Source organism: Myotis daubentonii, chromosome 11, assembly GCF_963259705.1.
Source record: "Myotis daubentonii chromosome 11, mMyoDau2.1, whole genome shotgun sequence".
Classification (NCBI taxonomy): domain Eukaryota; kingdom Metazoa; phylum Chordata; class Mammalia; order Chiroptera; family Vespertilionidae; genus Myotis; species Myotis daubentonii.
This window is the reverse complement of record NC_081850.1, coordinates 35,118,351-35,128,354: the sequence shown is the minus strand read 5'-3', so window position 1 is coordinate 35,128,354 and position 10,004 is coordinate 35,118,351.

The following is a 10,004-nucleotide window of genomic DNA, read 5'->3' as shown; positions in this document are numbered from 1 at the left end:
CTGTCTTCCACCTGGAGTATGTTCTATTCTATTTTACTATGCAGTTCAATTTACCTCACCTTCACATAAAGATTATGAGGACTCCAGAGGTTTCTCCATTCTTTGAGTTGCTTTGGCCTTCTCCTATAAATTAAGACCGACTCTTCATATGTGGTCATCTGTCATTTTTTCATGTACAGATGTCTTTTGTTCCTTGTAAAGATTATACCTTCTCTGAGAAGAACTGGATATTATACACATGGTACTATAACAAAACCTTATGGAAAAATAAAGTAACTGCACTAGGTCTTTAAAATAGAGGAATTATGACATGGTGAAAATTTGGAGGGAACTGACTACACAGTGACAGAAGGGTTGAGAAGCCAAGTGGAGTAACCCAACCCATGAGTTAGCAATAATAAGAGGCCTCTCCACCCTTAGGAACAGGGAAGACAATGGGAAGAGCTGTTATCACAGCCCAGAAGCCAGGGCCCTCCAGTAAGAGCTGGAACCATAGATGAGACACAGCTACTGTCAGAGACATCAAAGGAAACAAAAAGGGAGGTGAGGATTCCCCGACTTCTTCCCTGTTCTTGCCTCCAATGTCTTACCAGTGCCTCCTTTGGACACATACTTGGAAGCCGAAAAGTAAGAGAGCCTATATCTGTTATACAAATCATAGAAGAAAAGAAGGAATGGATCTGAGAGTAAACAAGAAATTTATAGAAAGTGATCATTAAATTTTTCCTGATAGACACAGAAATCAATTAATCCATGTGCAATCATTGTATATTACTACTCAACTTTCCCTTTTAGAATGATTAGTATAAAAGACTCCAGGATGAGCATCGGCCTGCGGACTGAAGGGTCCCAGGTTCGATTCCGGTCAAGGGCATGTACTTTGGTTGTGGGCACATCCCCAGTAGTGGGTGTGCAGGAGGCAGCTGATCGATGTTTCTCTCTCATTGATGTTTCTAACTATCCCTCTCCTTCCCTCTCTGTAAAAAATCAGTAAAATCTATTAAAAAATAAAAATAAATTTTAAAAAAAGACTCCAGGATAAGATACTGTTTAAGAGATATTCAGAATAGGCTATTGCTTCTAATCATGGTAGACAAGGAGATATAGACCAATCCTTCTACTGAGGATAAACTAAGGTACACAAACACATATACACACACATCATATACACACACACATACACACATATACGCACATATACACACATATACACATACATATACATATATACATATACATATACATATACATTTACATATACATATACATATTCTGCTTGAAACATTGGGGAGCTAACATCAGTAAAGATCCAATTTTTGGAATTTTCTTCTGGGGGAATTTACCAATTCAAGAAGAGTCAGCCAAAATGCTAAGCAGCCCTTTTGGCATTCAATCTCATGGGGATAGAGTCACAAATGTTGTAGTCTGGGGCTTGGTAAGAGAGCTTAAGTCACCCTAACAGGGTGAACTAGAGGAGACTGGCTTTTGTAGTAACGTCAGTTCAGCTTTGAATCATCTTCATGCTTGAATTGGGATGAAGATGATTCCAGATGCAAAAGCTGCCAGGCATGTAGTAGAAAGAATATATAAACCTTCCCTGCAGATATAAATTATCCTAAACATCAATTACTTCTACAAATGGTTTTTTAATAGATTTCTGAAACACAATAAAATAATAGCAAGAAGACAGAAATAGAAACAGCAGAACCAACAGAAAATAGAAATAGGCCCACAGGGGATTCAGATACTAGGTTTATCAGGTATGAACCTTAATATAACTATGGTTGCTAAATGTTGATAATTGTTGAAACTGGGTGATAGATTTTTGTGGGTTCATTTAATTTTCCTTCTACTTTAATATTTATTATTAAGTTTTCATAATAAAAAGTCTATGAACCGACCCGAAGATAATCTTAGCTGGCTCTTTTGTTACCATGTCAGAAATACACTGCAAACCATTGCCTCGGGAAACAGTGCATCATCTCTGTGACATTTCTCAAAGTAGGTATGTCACGAATAGCAATGAAACATAAAAATAAAACCAACTTACTCTTTCCAAGAAATGAAAGACTCAATTGTGAATTCAGCACAGAATAAAAATTATTTTTGAAGGATATATTAGATTAAAAAAAAACTTAGAAATTTTAGAATTGAAAAATATAATAACTAAGCGCATCAAACTTAGAATCAATTCTGTGTCTTTACTTGTCTGATAATGATATTAGTCATAATAATAGTTATACTTGTTATTTGAGTGTTTCTATACAATCCAACATATATAAGGTAACAGTTAATACTCTTTTTATGGCTTATATAAATGTTACATTAGATGCCAAATATGGAAAGGTGAGACAGAAGGCCAAAAGAAAAATACAGTAATCAAATTAAGATTCAGTGGATCAGTTTAGAACAATTGATACACAGCTAAAGACATATTTCATAAACTAGAACTAGTGGACAAGGTTAGAAAAAAATACTCAGATTGAAGCATAAAGAGATACAAAGTTGGAAAATATTTTTTAAAAGGGTAGGAGGTGATAGAAAACAGTGAAAAGACCTAACATACTTCTGGAATCCTGGAGAGTAAGGAGAGAAAGAATGAGACCAAAGCAACATTTGAAAAAATAGTGGCTGATCATTTTCCAAAATGATGAAAAACAATAAATTGTGTTCAACAGGTCCTATGAACTTCAATTTGGATAAAGACATTCTCACATAGGTAAATCATAGCAAAATGGCTTAAAATCAAATACAAAAAAAGAAAAAAATTTAATATAGCTAGAATTTTTAAAAAAATTGCTTTCAAAGAAGCAAGGAAACCAACAGCCATCTTATTAAAACGTAGACATGAAAGCCAAATGGAATGATTTCTTCAAAATGATTGCCTTTTCGGGGAGGAAGGAAGGACAGGAGGAGACATGAGGGGGACTTTGGGGCTGCTGTCAGTATTTTACTTCTTTGTTTTTTCCTTTAAAAATTTTTAAATTTATTGGGGTGACATTGGTCAACATGATCATATAAGTTTCAGGTATGGGTTTCTATGTTACAATTATTTTACTTCTTAATCTGGATACGCTTTTATAGATATTTACTTCATGGTAAACCAATGAGCTATACATTTATGATGTGTACTTTCCTGTATGTAATAGTTCACAGTAAGTTCAAAAAATAGATTGTGATAGAAAACGCTATTATTACTAATCATACCATAACTGCCAAATACCACACTAGCTGCATTTGAAAGCAAACTTTATTGTACCATGGAAGTTTAGTCTACAGCAGGAAAAGGCTGAATATTTGAGAAAAAAAAGTGATATGAGCTCCAGGTATATAACTAACACTAGTGTAACCTCACTTCTTATTTGTGATGCATAAGAAGCCTGGCTCTGTTAAACAAATAAATATGCTAGCCACAGATATTCATATCAATAATATGTTAAAGATGCTTCTAAAGTGTTTAGTTGAAATATTTGAAAGACATTTTTCCTCCAAGCTCTTAACTACACACCATCTACTGCTCTTATTGTTTGTTTTTTAAATTTTAAATAACAACATTTAACAAAGGGGCAAGACTAGTTTTTTTTTAAAAAAAAATTATCCCCTCATTAATTGTACTATCTCTGATGACTGCCTTTTATCTATAATAAAATATGGAGGCCATAGATCATAGGACTAGAAATGGACTGATGCCATTCATTCTGGCAGTGGTGAGGCTGCATCCATGCTGCTTGCCACACTCCCAGTGTTGCCATGAAAACATGAAGAGAAGCTGATCGCACATAGTAAGTTTTAATGGATGAGCACCTGACCATTACAGCAATTTCCACTTTCAAAAGCATCCCAACTGCCACTGTTACAGAGCGTCGTAGATGAAAAGAGTGGGACTAATTGGAGCAATTAATTAAAAGCACACAATTAGCTTCCATGGCAGAGATTTTTTTTTTTTTTTTAGTTCTTATCCTCATCGCTTGAGGCTTGTGAGAATTTTATTGTCTTACCACAGTAGGGGTTGTCTGTGCTGATCATTAACAAGGAGAGAGGACTGGGAAAAGAGGGGTAGGGCTCACAGCCCAACAGGTGATGGAGTCTGGCCAGTTCCCAATGTGGCAAGCCAGGAACAGAGCAAAGACCAGGAGCTGAATGAGAACACAGGGTGGGGTCTAAATGAGGGCCACTGAAACTGGGAGAGGTCTTGCCAGTTCCTCATCTATAAAGAAGGTACCTATTACCTATCTGTCCATTTCCTAAGAATACGGAGAAGATGTATTAATGACTATAGTGTTGGCAGGGAAGGACACTGCCTTTGTAGTTGAGTATTGCTGTTGCCCAGCCCGAGGTTGGGGGATTTCAAGGTTTGGTGGCTAATTACTAGAATAAAGTCTGATTTATTGATTTTTCACTCACTCACTCATTCATTCATTCATTTATAATGATCTTAATGATTTCAGCCTCCCCGCCCTACCAGAAGGATAAGTTGGAGTCAGACGTCTCTAGAAAGACATGAAGAGTCAAAAAGGGACATAGTCTCCTCCACCCACATCCCTGCCTCACAAAGAACTGACCCAGCTCATTCCTGGAAGCATGTGAAGAACATACCATAAGCCTGGGGTGCAGGACAGACCACAAAAATCCCTTTACATATTTCAAATCAAGATGTCAGGCTGAAGCTCCAGCCCAGTTATCTGGCCACAAAGGAAGCTGAAACTGATGAAGTGAATTAAATGTAAAGGTTCTGGAAAAGGCCGCTACATGATCTCACGTGTCCATCTACAAAGGACCTGCCTGGGTTTTCCTCTGCCTGGGCATTCTGCTGGGAAATACCACCTACACAGGCTCACCTTTTTCATAATCAATCTCCGTTCTGATTAGATGGAGCTAGAATCACGGTGATTCTGGAAAGAGGATGCCCTAGTAAGCAAGTATTAGGACCAATGCTTCAAAATAAGCTCTTTTTCATAGCTGCTTTCACAGTTCAGTATATGTTGCATCTGAAAAATAAGATGGACTTGGTGATTCTTGGTTACAAATAAACTGGGTCTTTGTTTCAGCATTTTAGTTTGAGGCTAGAATTGAAAATACCTATTTTTTTGTTATGCTTTCCACAGACTTAAGATGAGTTAAATGTAGTGGCAAAATACTGACCAGTTCTAGAAATTCCTACACATTTAATAGAAACAAATAGTGAACAGTTAGAAAACAATGCAAAACCTATCTAAAAATCTCTTAGCTAAAAATTTGAAACAGGTAAAGCTTGTGATGATTATATAGAGGAAAGAGATTAAATTTACCTTTATTTTCCCACTTGATTCAACACTTAGCTGTTCTAGTAATGACTGGACATTTGATATGTTTCTCTTTAAGCTCAAACATATTTGCTTTTTCTTGGCCATCCCCTGGTTGCACATACATAAATTATATCTACTTGTGTTCAGTAAACATGTACATCACATAGCCTATCAAAAAATTATGATGGCGCCGAAACCGGTTCGGCTCAGTGGATAGAGCGTCGGCTTGCGGACTGAGGGGTCCCGGGTTCGATTCCAGTCAGGGGCATGTACCTGGGCTGCGGGCACATCCCCGGTGGGGAATATGCAGGAGGCGGCTGATCGATGTTTCTCTCTCATCGATGTTTCTAACTCTCTATCTCTCCCCCTTCCTCTCTGTAAAAAAATCAATAAAATATATTTAAAAAAAATTTATGATGCTTCAGTGATTAATGCAAAATGCCAAAATAGTTTAATTGCTTTCTATACCCAAGGCTTCAAGCTCACCCTAACAAAACCAATTAAAGCACTGGCATAACGTTTGGCTGCACAGAGTAAATAGATGTAACCTTAAATAACATTCATTACCAATCAGTAAGGGTCAGGAAAATGGTGTCAAAATGGGATCCATGTAGATGGCATTCAGAGCAAGAAGTACCAATATCCTGTCTTAGATCTCAGTCTCCCAGCCTACCAGAATTGTGAAAGATAGAAACCCACAAGAAACAATAGCAAATAGGAAGCCAACAAATGTCATAAAGTGTGCTTGTGGGCTCTAAAACGAAAGCTTGGAGAAGTTGATATAAACAAGAATGTCCCATTTTTTAATTTAAATTAAGCCTAAATAGCTTTACACTGAAGCAAGCTTACCTACCAACATAGGCAGGAACATAATCAGAGACAGACAACAAGAAGCAGTGACTTTCCCCAGTTCTTAGCCCAATAACTGTCCCAAATCTGACCACTGCCCGAAGGAGGGAGAAGAGAATACAAGGGAGATAAGACAGCTAGGCGTTGTCCCCTTGAGGAATGGTCTTGGTCTTAATAATTCAGCTCTAAAATGAAAGAACTAGGAAACCGTAAGCTATAATCAATGGTTAAATGTGATACTGACTTCTCTTTGGGTGAGCCAAAAATGCTTTCAGCTAACACTAACAGAAAAAACATCGACTCCACAGGCAATGGTTAGTATAGATTCACCAGCTCACAGATAACAGAGCCCATGTCTCTGCTATTCTCTTGGTCTTTTTCTCAGACCGGCTACCTCGTGGTTGCAAGATGGTCACTGCAATCCAGGTATCACATCAGAATGAAAGGCCAGGGACAAGGGAAGGGGGTTCCAATATCGATTCAGAAAATAAGACCCTTCCCCCCAAACTGTCAGCAGAATGTTGTTTACATGCAATTAGACAAAACTGTTTTCTATGGCCACTCTTGGCTGCAAGAGGATGAGTGTTCGGGATGTGGGAAAGGGAGTTCTCCTCCTGCTTGGGAAAGAGTAGGGGAGGAGGATGGGGGCAAGATAAAAATAAGGAAATAAGAGCTTTTAAGGAGAAGACATAAATATCTGGCATCAGATCTTGAGGAAAGGTTACTAGAAGCGAGAAGGACATATTCCTTATTTCTCACATACCAGAAAATATTTTGCCAAAGAGCAGAATATTTCCTATTAGCTTACCCTAACAGGGTGAGTATAGTAAATGGTTTCCCTGGACTAATGTAACCATAAATGGGACCCAGAACATGTCTGGCACTTCATCAAACCTGACAAGCCAAACTACTTATAGTCTTCTTTAGTATTTTTATCTAGCAAACAAATAAAATGAGGAAATGATGGTACACTATTATACAGCATAAAACCTTACATTGACAATGCATGGTCTAGTGATAAAAATGCCAAAGTAAACGAAATAACTAATACAAATAACTTTGATGTAAATGAAATTAAGGCCATTTAAATTTACTACTTCTAAAAGGAGACAATTTAATTCTACCACTCTAAAAGAGTCTTAGAGATATAAAGATTAGAGATGACATGGGGGAAATAGAAGAGGCCCTGTAAAACATTTCTAAAATGAATGTTAGATGAGGGAGATTAGGGGGAGGATGCTGTCGTGGTATAGAAATGGCCTTATTATTTCCCCCAAGTATATGAAAATCCATTGGGGGGAAATATTTTGGCCAGGACCATAATTTCACAGTATGTATTTTAAGCTAATGAGGCAAACATACACTACTTAGATGCTAATGTGCTTTGATATCAAAGGGCTTTGAAACAGAATACTTTTCACTTGCTCAATTAGCAAAGTGCTTCTATCAACTAGACTCATTTTGGAGTTTTAAAACTTGAAGATGCCTTGGGCCCCCAACTCCCTAGAAATTCTGATTTAATTGGTTTGGGGGTAGAGCTTAGGCATGGGCTTGTTTTGTTGGTTTGTTTGTTTAAAGCTCTGGATTGATTCCAAAGTGAAGCCAGAGTTGAGAAAAATTGGATCAGAAAGATAATGCTCAATGACATTGAGGGTACAGGAAAGTCAGAGCACACAGAAACACTAATATGTGACAATTAACATCATCTGTCTAAAATACAATTTGGCAATATATCAAGTACCTAAACAAAATGATTTCCTTTCTAAGAATATATCCTAAAAAATGGGCAGAGAATCAAGGATTCATATACTGAAATGTTCCCAGCAACAATAGTTATTATTGGCAATATCCATTAATGAATAAAATTAAATAGGTTATACATTTGTGTTAAAACATTTTCAAAAAGAAAATTTCAAAAATGAGAACCCACTAATGAGATTATATGTAAAAGTCAGATGAAAGTGTATATATTATGGTATAATCCAAACTATGTGAAAAATGTATACATACAAAAAAGAAAGAAAGCATATTGAGTATTAACAGCAAAGTATTAGTAAGTCTTCTGGTAAGCTTTTATTAGTAACTAGAGGCCCAGTGCACAAAATTCGGGAACAGGTAGGGTCCCTAGAGGCTGCCGGCTGCCAGCCAGGGCCTTCCTTCATTCCGCACCGCCCCCTGGTGGTCAGCACACGTCATAGCGAGCAACTGACCTCCCAGTCAGTCAGTCGAACTCCTGAGGGGACACTTTGCATATTAGGCTTTTATATATCTAGATATTAATTTATACTTTTCTGTATTTTTTCAAATAATCTATGTACACATGTTAAACTTATACTCAGGGGGAAAAACTTTTTCTAAAGTCTTTGGTTGTAATACTTGTGGGACCCTTATTTGGTTGGAAAGTACTACTGCCATATTAACTGAGTATAGGGGTGCCTAGAAAACTTGATTTTCAACATTAAGTGATCAAATAAGTTTGAAATAAAGTACATTTTTAAAGAAAGCTCCCATAGTTCCTTTGTAAAATTAGCATTTCTATTTTATGAAACGTGTAATTTAATCTTAAAAATGTAATTTTAAAAGAAATACAAGTATATACAGTCAGCATGTATAATATGGTTAGCCCGATTTTTTTTTACACCATTGTTGCCAAAATTATTAACTTCCTAGGAGAAATTTAACCAGAACTTTTCCTTACTATGTTAAATATAGTAGATAATGTGTGATACAATAAACAACATAGGAAGCTGTGGATATTCATTTATAAAGATGTTTCCCAAGACTTAGGTATTCTCTTTTTTTCATTCTTCCTTCTGAACATTTCTCTTTGTCCCCATGATTCTTTCTCCAAAAAGAAGAGGCTGTCCACTGCCCCTCTGAACTACAATATTTATAATATTTACACTTGGAATGTTTGGTTTCGCTTCATGGAAGCTCATAGCTAAACCAAACACACTGTAGCATTGGTTTCCAATTTTACATTCCCCAGGGAAACAGCTGGCTTAATGTCATGGTTTGAGTTAATTACTGTTTTGATGACTTGAGGTAACCCCCTAATTTAAATCATTTCAGAAAAAGTGCACAAGTTCTGTTGGGGGTGGGTAGGCGTCCAGTCTGAGTCACTACACTACAGAGAAGGACTGCTGTCATCTTGGCTGAGAAGGTAGAAAGAGAAGCTGGCCATGCGTCCAGCGCAGAGGGTGGGAACCCCTTGCTATCTGCTTTTCAGCCACGGATGAGGAAAAGCGCTCTTTCTCAATCGTTTGGGAGAGGCAGACTTGAGCTACTATTCAAGTCATGAGGCTTGAATACACTAGAGCCATGGTCGGCAAACCGCGGCTCGCGAGCCACATGTGGCTCTTTGGCCTCTTCAGTGTGGCTCTTCCACAAAATACCACGTGCGGGTGTGCACGTACAGTGCGATTGAAACTTCATGGCCCATGCGCAGAAGTCGGTATTTTGTGGAAGAGCCGGTATATTATGGAAGAGCCACACTGAAGGGGCCAAAGAGCCGCATGTGGCTCGCGAGCCGCGGTTGGCCGAGCCGCAGTTTGCTGACCACTGCACTAGAGGGAAAGAGTGTGTAGTTACCACCGGACACACAGAGGACTATTACAGCTTATATTAGATTCAGCCTAATCAGTGCTTTAAAAAAAAAAAAAAGATGTTTTTATTGATTTCAGAGAAAGAGGGAGAGGGAGAGAGAGACAGAAACATCAATGATGAGAGAGAATCATGAATCAGCTGTCTCCTGCATGGCCCCTACTGGAGACTGAGCCTGCAACTTGGGCATGGGCTCTGACTAGGAATCAAACCCTGATCTCCTACTTCATGATTCAATGCTCAACCACTGAGCCACACCAGCTGGGC